We start from the raw sequence: 15,890 nt of genomic DNA on the forward strand, positions 1-15,890 counted from the left end.
GCCTGTCCATAAATAGACCCAGTACGCTCCATCCAGTAAATAAGCATTTTAATATGAACTGTAGTCATTGTTAAATTATGCCATGTGATATCAGGAAAACTTTAGAGGACTACATTGTTTATTTAGCCTTGTCAGGCCCCCAACCTCTTGGCATAGTGTGGAGAACACCTGCCTGGGCTTTGAGAGCTGAGTTCTAACCTTTCCTCTGACTAACCAGCTGTGTGACTCACTCTCAAAGGACCTCTTAAGGACTCAGTTTCTTCACCTGCAAAATGGTTCAATGTAAGGCTCTACTATTTTGCAATAGGAATTTTCTTTTTCAATAAAATTGGGGAATCTTGAGATAATCACTTTAGAGAACTGAAATGGGTCTGTACAGTCTCTGGTAAACTGCCTGGCAGATAGCAAGCTCTCAGAAAATGGTTACTATTATTACTGTAAATATTCCAGTAAATATTTTTTTGCCCCTGGCTGTTAACAGATCCGTTTCTCGTTATAGATTGCCATTATTTTGAAAGCCTTATGGGATTTAGAAAGGAAAATTCCAAGTCCTAACACACAAAGCTGTTCCTTAGATTCTATTGCGTATTCAATTACTCCTGAAGGTCAGTGCCAATTTTTATATTCAGGTATCATGAATTATAAAAATTTATCCTAATAGAATTATTCCTTATACAACTCATCAAGCCCCCAAAGTCCTTTTCAGAAAACATAAGACTTCAACATTCAAGAATTAAACCTTTGTTTTGTTCATTGCTATTTTCCGAGTTAGCCTGTTTGCTGCTACCAAAACAAAAAAGTTAAAGAAGCTGAAGTTTCTTCTTGTACTGTTCCTCCTTCCAGAAATCCGTGTTATTATAGTAGAGGATAAGAGTTGCATAATGGAATCACTGGGACACTTCGTCCATCCACTTCTACCTCCGTCTCTGACCGTGGATTCCTTGTTTCTGCGGTGCCCAAATCTTTCTCTACCCGAACGAGTGTCTGTCGGTTACAGCGGGGTCAGAGCGGACGTGCGAAAGGCTCAAACCTGGGACTCGCAGGCTTTCGCCCCGACAGAGCGCGGGGGGCGCGCGGAGAGAGCGCGAGGTGTGCGCGCAGTGCGCTCTGCGCCCCGGGTGACACTGGCCGCCCGAGCACCAGGAGGGGGAGACTTGGCCCCGCTTATCTCGCGTCGTGCTAACTCCAGAAGGCCTGAGCTGGGGGAGGAGAAAGCGCGCAATCTGGGCGAGAAAACTTCACCTAGAAAGTTTCACCTTGTCGTAGCGGGGGAGGGGCAGGAGGAAACGCGACCCCCTTGGGGCCGGGCGCGGCGCTCGGACGGCAGGAAGGGCGGGGGCAGATTTCCCCGTCTGGGTGGTGCGAGTTCCCACCTCAATGGTCCTTGGACGGGCGGACTGAGCAGACCGGCAGCGCGCGAGATAGACACGTGCTGGGGCCAGCGGGCAAACGCTGCAGGCCCGTCGCTCTGGCGCGCCTCCCGCCTGGACGCGCCCGGGCCGCTTCGGGCGGCGCGCGCCGATGCCCGGCTGAGTCACGGGCCGGGCAGCGCGCGGGTGGAAGGGGCGGAGGGAGCGCGGCAGGCGGGCGGGCGGGGTGCTCGGCTCGGCTTGGCCGCAGGTGACCCGGAGGCCTTCGCCGCCCGCAGTGCCCGGAGCGCTTTGTGACCCGGTGCGGAGCCCCGAGGAAGGAGCGAGCCAGATGCGGGGCTACAGCTGACTTACTAGCGAGGAGGCGGGGAGTCCCGGAGCGCGCGGGTGGTCCCTGCGCGGTGGACTTCTCCTCCGCCTGTTCCTGTGCACCGCAAGGTAAAACTGGAGCCTCTCGCCTTTCAAATCCCGCACCTACTCCTCGCCCCAGCGCTTCTGCTTTCTTTGTTCCCCTAAGAGATCCCGACTGCTGTTCCAAGATCAGGGAGGTGGGTGAGAATTTAAGATCTTCAGAAGCGGAAGAGATGTGGCCAGTGGGGGAGGTAGAAACTAGAATTGGACTTTTCGTTTTAGGGGAGTGCTTTTTGACGGCCACCTGTATGACTCAGGAGGAAAAGGGGCGCCAGGGGAGAGGGGGATGTGTGACTGTTATGGCCGGACAAGTTTCAAGGCTGGTGCGATCTGACTCAGCCCTGACAAAAGGGATCTGGTCACCCTGTCCCAGGATGATGCAGCCGGCAAGGTTTGAGCCAAGCCGTTTCCTTTTCCCAACCCTGGTTTAGCTGTAATATTTGGGGGTCCTTCCGGGGGCGGGGGGGGGGCAGGTGTTTATGTGAAGGTCTGGATTTTTCATTTTTGCGAGCACACAGGCTTGTGATCCATCATTTTCGATTGTACCTTAATGCCTGTGCTGGGGCTCTGTAGAGGACATCTATCTTGATGGGTGAAATAGATTATAGCCAGAGGTGGGGTGGTCTGGCCAGCCCTAGTACTCACCCAATAGTGAAAGCATCAATGAGAGTACTTTCACTGACCACTGCCAACGCCAATGCAGAATTTACTCCAAAGTGTGGTTTCCCATTTCCTATCTTTTATGCTTTAAAAGAGCCATTTGCTAATTTGGCAGTGGGAGAGGGTTCTAGTGGCTCCTGCTTGAATAGCATTCTACCTTATCACAGTTTAATGTTCAAAGAACCCGCTGGCAAAATGAAATATCATTGACTCTCTTAAGAAAAATAATCAGGATACTTTGTCAAGTTAGGATTGTCAGTGAATATGAGAGGATTATAAAAAGTGACAGCTGGAGAGAATATAGACTATCTGGACCCTCTCTGGAATTTCAGAAGACTGTTCACATTTTGTAGCATTGTGTGGAGGTTTATTCTGTCGTTTCCATCAGCCAGACACATGCAATTGCCATGCAAATAGATTCAGGAAAACAATTTTTCCTTTACAGCTAAACTGTTATAGCTGACTAATGATTTTTTTCTGCATGAAGATGATCTGAAAATGATGTGCATAATGTTTCTCCTTGCCACTGGGTCATAAATTGTGCTTTTATGTAAGCAGCATAAGGGGTTCTTGGTTTATTTACAGGTATGTAGCTTTCCTTTCTAACAATAAGCTTACTGTGCTTTATTTTGAACATGTAAACTTCCATGATGGAACAAAGTGAGTTTCCTTGGTTCCGATTATACGTTGCAAGCCTGTGGTGTATTCAGCATTTACTCTTTCTTTCTGAACTGCTAAATGACATATAATTTATATCATTCATTAGAAAATTTTGTAGTACCAAAAATGTGTCTGTCTGTAAATGTACTGATATTATAAAAATCCTGCAGTTTTCAGACTTAGTACATAAGCCTTTAATCATTAACTTAAATATATTTTTGCTTTTTACATGATGGAATTCTGTGACATATAGAGGATGATCTGCCAACTGCTGCTTTTTCAAAGGTTGTTTTGTTCTTGATACATTATGATGGGGGTTCACTACATGTGCGCCACATGCCTTCAGAATTAGTGGGTAAGGTGTATGTGAATAAGAAAAAGTAAAAAATTTATCACAGCCAGTCAATATGAAAGCTCACAACTAATATTTTCACTACTTTTAAACCTACAATAAGAGAAAATGACACTGCCCTAATGAGAAAGGATACCTATGCTTTATAAATTTCTTTTAGGACTATATTAAGCACATGTCCCACTTTAATCTTGAAATTTTTCAAAACTGTTTATTGAGGATTAGACTAAGAATCTCAAAAGTCAGTGTCCTTACTTATTGACAAAATATAGTTCAAAATCGCATCAGTCTACTTTTCCTTTTGCAAGTCTACTTTGATAACCTCAGATAACCTTCTCCATGTGGTCATCTCAGAAAACAAGTGAATATTCAAACAGGCTCATGCCCTCCCAGGACACACACTTTCTCTTAGAGGCTGCACCAGAGCATATGGTGACATACCATGGAGATGCGCAGCTCCCGACACATTCAGAGCCACCTCCCAGCTTTCCGCATCTGCAAGCATCCCTTTCCCTTTGCTTGGCCAGAGCTTCTTCCAAGCTCTTCTGTGCCCCCATTTCTCCACTCCAATTTCCTGGTTTCTTCCTCACTATCATTAAGCTTAATGATTCTCATCAGGACCATCTCTCCTTTCTTTTCTCCGTTGTACCTGAGATTTCCGATTTCTTTTGGTCTGTTGTGTTTGTTCACTGGAGACCCTCTTTCCTAATTGTGCCCCTAAGGGGAGGAAATATATGCAGAAGCCCAAGTGCAGGGGTTAACCTTTTTTTCCTGGCTGGTGTGTGTTGAAACTGGTGTTTTTGACATTGAGCCCTCAGGGCAGAGTTTCTTCATAGGCTGTGCTCAATGCAAAATAAACAGTCATATCTCAGTAATAAATTATAGGTATACAGACTAATGATTCCATGTTCTTAGCAGATGCAGAGTTTGCCAGGCCCACATTTGCCTCACCAAAAATAGCTAGGAACTTATATTGAGCGTCATTTGTGCTGGGTACTAGGAGAGCATTAAAAACAAAACAAAAACAAAAACAAAAAAAATGAAATCTCTGCCCTTGAAGCATTTACAACCTGGATATATAGACAAACACCACTCTTATGAAATTGAACAAAAACTCATAATTATTCAGGTGACATCACGCAAGAAAGACGTTAGAAATCATCCCATTTGCTAAGTGATAGAATTTTTTTTTTTTAATCCACAGGCTGGAACTTAAAAACCTCAAGTTCAAACTGCTTTCTGAGCATATTGTCTTTCTAATACTACAGCAATCTTACACAATAGGCAAGGCTGATATTAATATCTTAATGTCCACCTGTTATAGGCAAAAAAACTGTGCCCTGGAGCCTAGCACCAAACTCTCTTAACAGTACCACACCACCTCTGCTCTCTAGCACAGAGGTTAACTATCCTTTTTTCTGAGGCACAGGTTGGGATCCTTAGGGTCAAAATCAGCGAAGAATATAGCATTTCTAGTCCCTTGTTTTTCTCACCTTCTCTATCTTGAGTTCTCTTTTTCTCTCTTTTTATAATAAAGCACACTAAGAAATGGCTCCATTCACATGTATAGGGCTTTCTGCTCCTTTTATCAGATTAAGAACTGTGAGTAATTTTGCAATCTAGCCTTCTATCAGAAAGCCTATTCTCAGATATCTCTTCAGCTGTGTTAAATAGTTTAGTATATTCCCCTTGGGATTTGTTTCAATAAAAACATACAGTAAATTTGACTACTTTGCTTTTCAAGGGACACAATGAAGGAAGTGTTTTTATAAGCTGTAAAATGTAATTGAGAGAAAAATCACACATGTGGCATTTGTAGCGGAGGTAAAAACATAGTGAAATAACTTTGTAATCACATACTCAGGTACATGTGTTTATTTCCTCTGTGATTGTGTAAATTCGTGCAAGTGTGTTTATGCAGGTTACTTCTGTTATTTTTAATTTCCATAATAAACTAAGTAGTTATAGGACCCATGGAAATTATATAAACTCTTATGGGCCATATAAATTATACAATGGTCAGTAGAATTTTAAAATGTATTTCTCCTAATGTGACAAAAGTTGGCAATTACAAATGTGGTCGGAGAATCACAGGTTGTAGTGAAAGCCAGTTTCCTGTACTCCAAGATGGGACTGAGGATTTTGTCATTCCTTCAGAATAATTTGTCAGGCACCTACCAGGCTCAACTGTAGATGCTGGCCATACAGTAGAAAACAAAAAAGACAAAAATCTCTGTCCTCATGACATTTTGGTTCCATTGGAGGAGGCAAACGAAGAAACATATAATGTGTTGTGTGTCAGGTGGTAATAAGAGCTACGAGGAAGAATAAAGTGGTGACGGAAATTGGGACTCCAAAGGATAAGAGGGGGTGGGATGATGTTTGAAAATTTCAGGAGTGAGATCACCTCACTTTGAAGGTGTTGTTTGAACTAGAATCTGAAGAAGATGAGTGAGTGAGCCACATGGGTATCTGAAGCAGGGCCTCCACATTGCACCAGAGAATGGTACCCTCTGGGATTGTACAGTACTCAGCCTGCACAGCTGTACCCAGAGTCCCTGGTTTATTATGCAGGTACCTGAACAGTACCTGCCATACTTCCACTACAATTCCAGAGGTGAAGATACAATGACCACCCTTGGTTTATGGGGTGCAAAAGAGGGCCCATGCTATTTTCCTGCATTCACTTGGTCCTTTCCCCACCCCCAGCCTCAACTAGGGGTGTTACTTCATTCAGACAACTTTCCTTATTTTCACTGTGGGCTTGCCCAAGTGAGATTTGCTGAGAGTAATACCCACAGCTTTCATCATGGATCCCTTCCATTGTATAAATCTGGGGACAGCAAGAAAAGGCAACTGCTGATTAAATCCTCTAAGCTCTTTTTCGTTGCCTTTTCTCTCTTTCCTTTTCCCCTTCCACTGTTAAACTACTATATTTGATTTTGTTCCTCTATTCTCCCTTCTCACTTGTTCTCTGTCTATACCCTGCATCTGGATTTGCAAACTCAGATGAGCACAGGGGCCGGACACATAACCTACCACTTCACTGGGGACAGACAATCTGCAGACACAACACCCTGCCAAGGAGTAGCCACTGCAATGTGTGGTATGGGCCCGTGTGGTGATATCTTTCACATGTTCAGGAAAAACCGGAAAGCTTCAAACTTTAAATGTTGACTCAGTGTCTTTAAAACACTGAGCAGGCTGGAGAGACAAAAGGTCTGTGAGCCATATTTGGCTTCTGATGGTCGTGGCCCTGTCTATACCTGCGGCACTTTGGGCATTGTCTAGTTCAGCAGCAGGCATGGCCAAAGAGCATGAGGACCCTTTCTGCAAAATATTTCCTTTTCTAGAATTCTGGGATTTCCACACCCTCTGGAAAGTACACTTAGCCATTAAAAGAAAAAAAGACGTTTTATTTTATAATTCATTGTCCATTGACACATATGTATTTTTCTAAACTTAGTAGCTTATATACTTCATAGCAAGCTATGTATATTTCTAAACTAAAGGGCAGTCTCATTATTTCAGTCTCAAACTGATACAGTCATTATCTGAAACCTGAATTAATCATAACTTCATACCTGGATTTCATTTCCAATCTCATTTAGGATAAACTCTTCCTTTGAAATATTGGCTCTTTTTATTTTTTGGATCAGCCAGAACTTCACCCATGTTGTTGTTATCCTCCCATGGAAATTCAAAACATGCAGTGCCTTGCTGATTTTGAGTGCCCTTTAAAAGCAGTCAGATCAGGGTTGCAACCTATTTTTCCAAAGAAATAAAAGCTTGCAGGTTGTGCACTAACTTGTTTCCTTTAATCCTAAAAATTCTGTGAAATGCCCAGGCTAGCAGCCTTCCGGAAGGCCATTGTGTTAGAAAGGAAGATTAGGCAAAGTATTTCTTCCTACTATTTTAAATACAAATATAATAATATATCATGAAACAGTGCACATATTAAGATCAGTGGCCTTTTCCTGTTTTGAAACGATCTCATTTTCGCTGCTAGTTGGAAATCTGAGGCAATACCCAGGATCTCAGGTTCAGTTTAGAAGTTGTTTGTAAAAGAATGACTTGGAGGAATTAAAAAGTACTCCAAGGGTTCAGGTTTTTAATATTTTATTGAAAGTTCCAAGAAGAACATCCGAAGCTAGAGACCCTTGAAGTAATGTATCTTCACAAATCTGAAAAAGAGGAAAATTTGTTTAGCATAAGGTAAATTGTCTCCCTTAGGGCCTATTTGTGGGAAAGGAAAACCCAGCCAAGTTTTGGGTTTATAAGACAACTCAGTCTTAAAAAAGTAAATTTTGGCTCTGCTTGATACCAACGTGTTTGGATCAGCATTTTAACCCTTGAATTTTAAACCTAGGGGAAATTTAATCCATATGTTTTTGATTCACAAAATCTTAAATCATTACCCAACAGTATGTCTCTATAAGCTCTTGATGTCTAAGAAATCTATGAAACCATGTAAGGCTCTTTTTGTTTGAGAAAAATAGGAAGTTCGTTTTTGCTAAGGGTCAGTAAACAGCATCATCAAAAATTCAAGCTGGGTCTCAAATCCTGCAACCGTGACAGAATGGATGTTTGAATGAGAACTAATGCATTTTTCTGATGCAATAAGAAAAATATAAGTACTTTTAAAGACCCTGCTTACCAGTGGTATTCAGTTGTAATCCTTACTAATCCCAAAGAGATTATTTTGGCACAATTCCTCTTTCTACTATAATGTAAACATAAAGTCTGGGTATTTATCCTTTTATCCTGGCACATAGTAGGTACTCCATAAATATTTGATGTATATTACATAAAAGATTTTTTCTTCTGCCCAGAACCTTCTAGTTAATGCCAATCTTTCTATTCAATATCTATATCCATCTGTCATGTCTTGGAATAAGATCTCTCATGAAGCAGTGACCTGGTTTGACAAATTTTAAAAATAAGCCATCTAACTAAATATTTGACATTTATTGAAATTCATTCTGTACCATGAAGCAACTGCCTTGCTAAGAGTGCAGAAAATAGTAAGGAATTTCTAGGCTAATTTGATTAAATATTCAGTTGTTGCCATATGCTTCCAAAAATTGATTTTTTTCCCTTTTACTATTCTTGTATCCTTTCTCCCACCTTGACATGCTTCATGATTGAAAGCTAAGTACAGAAAAGGGCAATTGTGGTCGTCTGTATCTAAAGCAAGAGCAGCAAGTTCCAACAGGCTTAGAAAACATAATGCTGTAATCATAAGGTACCATAATATAGGAGAAGGGAGAAGGGGGTTATGTATATATACTCACCAATCATAGTGGTATTGGGTTTTGCTCCAAATTACATGGATGACACATCTTCGAACTCTATTGTGTGGGAGAAAAACACCTTCTTACTGTAGTTAGATTTCCTGTTTGTGACTATTTTCTGGTAAGTAGACTTCCCATATGGACTCTGCACAAATAAGTAGCCTAAAGTGCAGTTGAAATACACATAATTAAAGTACTGACTGCTTGGGAGACAGCAACTCCCTCTCGCTTAAATAATAAAGTAGTAGGTAGAGGAAGAAGGGAAATGTGGGCATTGAGATCCTTCTTCATACCATGTGTGGATTCCTCACTGCTCATCCCAGCTGATCCTCAGGCAACCTTTAGCCATCCAGGTGTTTCAGTGTGGCCTATGGGGTGATAAGAATGACAATTTCTCATCTCTTGGAGAAGAAAGAGGAATATTGTGTTATTGCGGTCTTGAAATGGAGATTCTCTTAGGTGAACCTGGAGGTGTGCTAAATACATACATATATATATATATATCATCAGTAAGGTTTGTTTTGATTTTAATTATAGCTAGCATTGTATAAGGATTAATTTACATAGTTTAGACACGCCTAATTTTTATTTCAATGGCTGGCCAACCATCAGTAATAATCTTATGTTAATGTATTTGTATACATTAATATTTAGATGATTTTTAAGCTCCAGTTGAAAGAGCTTATGATTTAATGATTGAGCATTTAAACATCCCTGTATTTGTGTATTTGGGGAAATGTAGTTCAATTTAAGAAATTCTTTTGTGATAACTATTATTACACAGATCTGTGAAGTAGCTAATGAAGGGTGAAGACTGGAGGTTTTGATGGGGCATTGGATTAGTGAGGTAAAGGAAGGGGGCAGCATGCGCAGTGCTGATGCGCGCAAGGAGTGCCCTGCCACGCGGGAGTGTCCCCCATGTAGGGGAGCCCCACGCGGAAGGAGTGTGCCCCGTAAGTAGAGCTGCCCAGCGCAAAAGAAAGTGCAGCCTGCCCAGGAATGGCGCCGCACACACGGAGAGCTGACGCAACAAGATGACACAACCAAAAAGAAACACAGTTTCCCGTGCCGCTGACAACAACAGAAGCAGACAAAGAAGACGTAGCAAATAGACACAGACAACAGACACCTGGGGTGAGGGGGGAAGGGAAGAGAAATAAAATAAATAAATCTTTAAAAAAAAAAAAAGGGGGGAAACGGACTTTGGCCCAGTGGTTAGGGCGTCCGTCTACCACATGGGAGGCCCGCGGTTCAAGCCCCGGGCCTCCTTGATCCGTGTGGAGCTGGCCCATGCACAGCGCTGATGCGCGCAAGGAGTGCACCCATAAGGAGAGCTGCCCAGCGCGAAGGAGGGAGCAGCCTGCCCAGGAATGGCGCCGCCCACACTTCCTGTGCTGCTGACGACAACAGAAGCGGACAAAGAAACAAGACGCAGCAAAAAGACACAGAAAACAGACAACCGGGGGAGGGAAGGGGAATTAAATAAATAAAAATAAATCTTTAAAATAAATAAAAAAATAAAAAATAAAAAATAAAAAGGAAGGGGGCAGGTGGATGGACACATTGGAGTTGTGTGCATTGTAAATCCTAAAGAGATATCCCATTAGGATTCAGGCTTCCTGCCTTCTAGGAGGAAAGATGCTGGCTGATCAAAACGGGATGGGGAATAAAGAAATGCTTACAGGAACAGGATAAGGCATGTGATAAGCAAATAATTAACTTCCTTCAAATTTTGTCACATGTGATTTGATTCCAGGAGATGACAGACTATCTGTCAAGTCCTAAATCATGTCTCTTAGTCTGTCCCACCCTCAGCTACCAGTAAGAATATCAGGAATATGTAGCAAAAGCAAGAAGTTTTATTCTGAGTGCCAGAGATACATCCTAAGTATTCTATTAGCTACTTTCAAGCACTCAAATGAAATTCCATATTCTCAGAGGAGATTTTAGTATTAGAAGAAAAATCAAACAAACATAAATGTTTTACACCATTCTCATGTCTAAAATTTTGGGGCACATCCTCTTACTGCTGCTGAGACCAAAGATTATGGGCCTAAAAACTATATCCATATTATTTTCCATTAGCATATCATCTGCTATGGGTGTTTTTTAGCTTTCCTTGAGAATATTGTCTTGAGGTCATTTCTTTGTAACTTGACTACACAGAGTTTGTGCTAGAGTGTATGTAGGAATTGTGTTTGTCATGTTCTAAACACAAACTCAGACATTCGGTCTAAGGAAAGCTCATCTCAGGTCCTGCCTTCACTTCCTATCACTTTGCTCCTCAGAGTCCTAGGTGAGTAGCTGTCATCTGACTCTGGCCTTACATTTAGGCAGAATCCCTCTAGTTCCTGCCAGTGCTACGCATCCAAAGTGAGCTAATGGTCCACCCACTGTCTAGTAAGACAGAGATGGCAGACAGAATCATTCAGGGCCAAGAGTAACCTTAAACTATGACCGAATCTGGGTCTTTTTAAGTGAGAATCAAACAGCACAATATTTTAAGTCCCATCAAATCATATAAAGAAGCAGCTAAAGCAGAGTGTATTGGCAAAATAAAAGCTTCCTCCTAACAGAAATGAATAAACATTTTTGGACTTTTCAAAAATTCTCACTTTCTGTCATGTCAGAATTAAGATACTTCTAAGTTTTACTTCAGTATCACTAATGCATACTTGAATTGTTCATTGAAATCTGTTATGTCAAGGTCCAGTGATTACAAACATTCTTCTGGTCTTCAAAGAGCTTATAAAAAAAACAGGGGAGGAGAGGGAGAATGAGAGAGAAAGAAGAAAGAGAGAAAGGGAGGGAGGGAGAGAGGGAGAGAGAAGAAAGAAAAAGAAGGAAGGAAAGGGAAGGAAGGAGGGAAAAGAAAGGAAGAAGGAAGAAAGGGAGGGAGGGAAGAAAGGAGGGAGGAAGAAGGAAAGAAAGGAAGAAAGAGGGAAGCAGACTTGGCCCAGTGGTTAGGGCATCCGTCTACCACATGGGAGGTCCGCAGTTCAAACCCCAGGCCTCCTTGACCCGTGTGCAGCTGGCCCACGTGCAGTGCTGATGTGTGCAAGGAGTGCCCTGCCACGCAGGTGAGTCCCCTGCGTAGGGGAGTCCCACGCACAACGAGTGTGCCCCATAAGGAGAGCCACCCAGCGCGAAAGAAAGTGCAGCCTGCCTAAGAATGGCGCCGCCCACATGGAGAGCTGACACAACAAGATGACTCAACAACAACAAAAAAGAGACACAGATTCCCGTGCCGCTGACAACAAGAGAAGCAGACCAAAAAAAAGACACAACAAATAGACACAGAGAACAGACAACCAGGGCGGGGGGGGGGGGGGGGGGGGGGCGAGAGAAATGAAAAAAAGAAAAAAAAAGAAAGAAAGGAATCTGTCATAAGTTGATTAATTACTTTCCAACTGTTATTAAAGATTCTAAATGAACAATTATCCTGGTACTGAGGATCAGGGCTCCTTCATAATTCCAAATGGGTTTTAATTTTCAAAATTACATTATTATTATATCTGATTGACTTCTTTAAATCTTTAGGTTGTTGGTATTTTGAAAAGAGCTGAATATCTGTTAGGATGCTCTCTATTCCTGAAATTATTCCTTGCAGATTTTAATAAACTGGTTTTGAAATAAAAATAACCAAATTTCCTCTTAATAAAGACCCGTAGATGGATTATATAAATATCACAAAGAATTGTGACTATAGGGGTAATGATTACATAATCATTTAATTCCCAAGTTTCCCTTGATAACTCTGTAGACACACAATGGGAATGGGCATTGTGCATTAGGATTAGTCTTATATCAAGATGATTTTTAATCTTCTTTTAGTCATGTCCCATTTTGGCTAATTCAAAGCACCTGATTCTCTTACAGGAATATCAATTTGCTTATCTCTAGTGTCATTTCTCCCCATTCCTACTCCAACAATTCCAAACTTTCACCATTCCATCAAGCTTTTCAATCTTTTTGGCTCCCAGTATTCTCAGTGTAAAATCTTCCCGTATATTTTAGGGAAGAAACAGACATCAAATGAATTCCATCTCACCTGTTATAACCTCCTTGCTTTCTATTTCAAAGGATGAAACTGAATTTTCAACCTATAGGCTTGAATTCTGTTCTTTCCCACCTTTTCAGGCACCTTGCTCCATCTCTTCCTACAAATTCCTCCCATCTTTAAATTCTCCCTAACCTCCTTTCCTTTGCCCCCTACTTAACTTACTGCTGCTTCTAGAAAGGAAAAAAAATACATATATATCAGGCATCCTGATAGCATCTTTAATACACAATTATCTTAAATAGTGACTCTATATCAGCCTTATCCTTTAAATAAAGAGTTCTTTAAAAAATTTCTAAACTCATTAACTTTGTCTCTCTCATTCATAACACATTTAACTCCAGCAGTTCACACTCTCAGGAAAGTGCCCTTGCTCTAATCACCAGTACCTTCTCATTGCCAAATCCACTGGACACCTTTAATTTTATTCCACTGGACCCCTCTGTGACATTTGACACTATATCCTTACTCCTCCCTTCTTGAAATTTCTCCATCAGCTTCGAAAATACCACTCTCAAACGTTTCTATTTTTTGTCCATATTTTGTTTGCTTACACTTCTTCTCTTTACCCTTTCAGAAGTTTAGATTCTGATCTTCTTTAGGGTTCCATCTGAATCCCTCTTTTCTAACTGGGCATGCCCCTGGGCGATCTCACTTCCGTGACTTCAAATCCACTCATGCAGAAATGGTTCACAAACTGCTATCTCCGGCACCTTCTTTTCTCCAGACCACTCTCTCCATGTGTCAGCTACTTTATAGACACTTCCACATGAATGGCCAACAGATACCTCACAATTATTAACTATTTTTGCCACAAAACTCTTCTCTGCCTATTTTCATTATCTTGGTTTATGACACCCAAGGTAGACATTTTTCAGCCATCCTTGACAGCTCAATCTCCCCTGCATTCAAAATCCATGTTGAATTATTGTCACATAAATTTTATCTCTTTAACATCATTCTTATCTAACCCTTCCTTTCTATCTATACTGACAGAATCTTTGTTCAGAGTCATTCTTTCATGTATTAAGTCACTCTGTTAGCCATTCATTCAACATCTGCTTACCAAGTGCTCTATCATGGTACTATGGAAGGGGCTAAAAATGAAGCTTACATTCTAGGCAGAGATTCAGATAAATCCATTATGATGCAACATGATAAAGGCACTGGTAAAGGGAATGCAGGTTTGATGTATGAGTACGTGGGAGAATTCCAAATCCCTTAATTGATGGTGAGAGAGGTGTCAGAGAAGGCTCCCCAGAAGGAATGTCATCCAAGATGAAACTTGAAGAGAGTAAGAATTATTCAGGTGAAGGTGAGGGCAAGATTATTCCATATTGGGGAATCCACATGTGCTGAGACCCAGACTAGGAGAGGGCATGGATTGCTTCAAGAATTAGGAGGGCAGTGTGACTGGAGCCTAGATTTCTACTGGGGCAAGAGCCAAGACTGAAGCCTTAGGCAGAAGTTAACCTTTTTAAGCTCTCCTAAGGAAATGAACATTTTTTAAGCAGAAAAATGACAATCAGATTCTCATTTTAGAAAGATATCTCTGGTACATTGGAGAAGGGATTATCAGGGAGCAAGACTGGAGATGGAAGACCAGTGAAGAAGCTTTCGTGATCCAGGCAAGAAGTGGCACTAGCCTGAATTATAGGTGGCAGAGAGATGAAAGCGATGGGTATATTTAAAACATCTGTAGCTGGGAGTCAAGGACGATGCCCTGGGTCAGTGGAAGTGTTAGTGAGATAGGATGCAAAGTGAAAGGAGCAGGGTTTGTGGGAGCAGATGAAGTGCCAGAAGGACACCCAACTGTTCCTTCTTGGTCTGTTTCATTCATCCTCTTCTCTGCACCCTGTTAGCTTTGGTGTGCCGCAGTGCTTAGTCCTCTCTTCTCTCTCTACACCCTCATCCATTCTCGCAACTTGTCATACCATTTATATGCCAACAACTTCATAATTTAAATCTCTAGCCCAGAACATTCTCCTTAACTCCTGGATTCGAATATCCAATGGTCCACTCAACATCTTCACTTGGATGCCTAAAAAATTATCTTAAACATGAACATAACTAAACTCCTGATCTCACATCTCTGCCAAACTTACTGTACCCACTAGAATCTCTAAGTCACTAACTGGCAAGGCCATCCTCCCTGTTGCAGGTGCCAAAATCTATGAAGTAATTTTTTATTCCTCTTTTTCTCACATACCTCATACCAAATCCGTCAGGAAATTTGTTAGTTCTGTCTTCAAGATATAACCAGAATCCACCCATTGTTCACTCCTTCCTTCCTGGTCCAGGCCACAACCAAGACTCACCTGGACAACTACAGCAGCCTCCCAAATGGCCTCAGTGTTCCACCATTGTCCCAGACCTGCCCTCCCCAGATCCCCACCACCTCCAGTCTCTCCCACACACAGTTAGTGTGATTCCATTATAATAAAAGTCACTCCGCTGCTCAACAACCTGCAGTGGCTCCCCATTTCACTCCAATAAAATCCCAAATCTCACAGCAGCCCACACACTCTGATTCTTAGTTCTCTCTGACCTCACCTCCAGTCACCAGGGTCCATGTTACTCACTCTTACACTGTACTTCAAACACCAGGCATGCTGTCCGTTTAGGGCTTCACTTGCCTCTGCCCAGAAATTTCTTCACAAATCTCAGATGGCTAGATCTCCCCCTCTTAGAACTCTTCCCTGAAAATCACCTTCTCAAAAAGGCCTTTCCAGTATTTCAGAGCTGCAGCCCTCTCCTACTACCTTCCCTCTGGGCACTCCTTTCCCCCAGCCATACTCTTTTTATCTCACATAACACTTACCAACTTCTAATATGCTATATGATCAGCTTATTTGTTATGTGTATTTGTTGTCTGAACCTGCCTGCTGGAAAGTAAGTTCCACAAGAGTAGGAATATTTGTTTTGTTTACTAGTATATGCCAAGCATCTGGCATGTAGTAGACCATCAATAATATTTGTTGAATTTAGTTTTAAATAGCTGTTGGATGTACAAAACTGATGTTTGAGAAGATGGATTTCTGGTCTATCTGCAAATATCGAGGTAAAGGTACGGATCTGGGAAT

The 15,890-nt window shown here is 41.8% G+C and overlaps 1 protein-coding gene across 1 annotated transcript in view; it reads left to right on the forward strand.

Annotated features, from left to right (window-relative positions):
* The first annotated feature begins 1,104 nt into the window (after positions 1 to 1,104).
* MET (MET proto-oncogene, receptor tyrosine kinase) overlaps positions 1,105 to 15,890 on the forward strand; it is a 118,736-nt gene continuing 103,950 nt past the window's right edge. Inside the window, exon 1 of the mRNA XM_004449291.3 lies at positions 1,105 to 1,808. The gene's annotated coding sequence lies outside the window, so the exon portion shown is untranslated. The remainder of the gene's footprint in view (positions 1,809 to 15,890) is intronic.

This window comes from Dasypus novemcinctus, chromosome 5 (assembly GCF_030445035.2).
Source record: "Dasypus novemcinctus isolate mDasNov1 chromosome 5, mDasNov1.1.hap2, whole genome shotgun sequence".
NCBI lineage: Eukaryota > Metazoa > Chordata > Mammalia > Cingulata > Dasypodidae > Dasypus > Dasypus novemcinctus.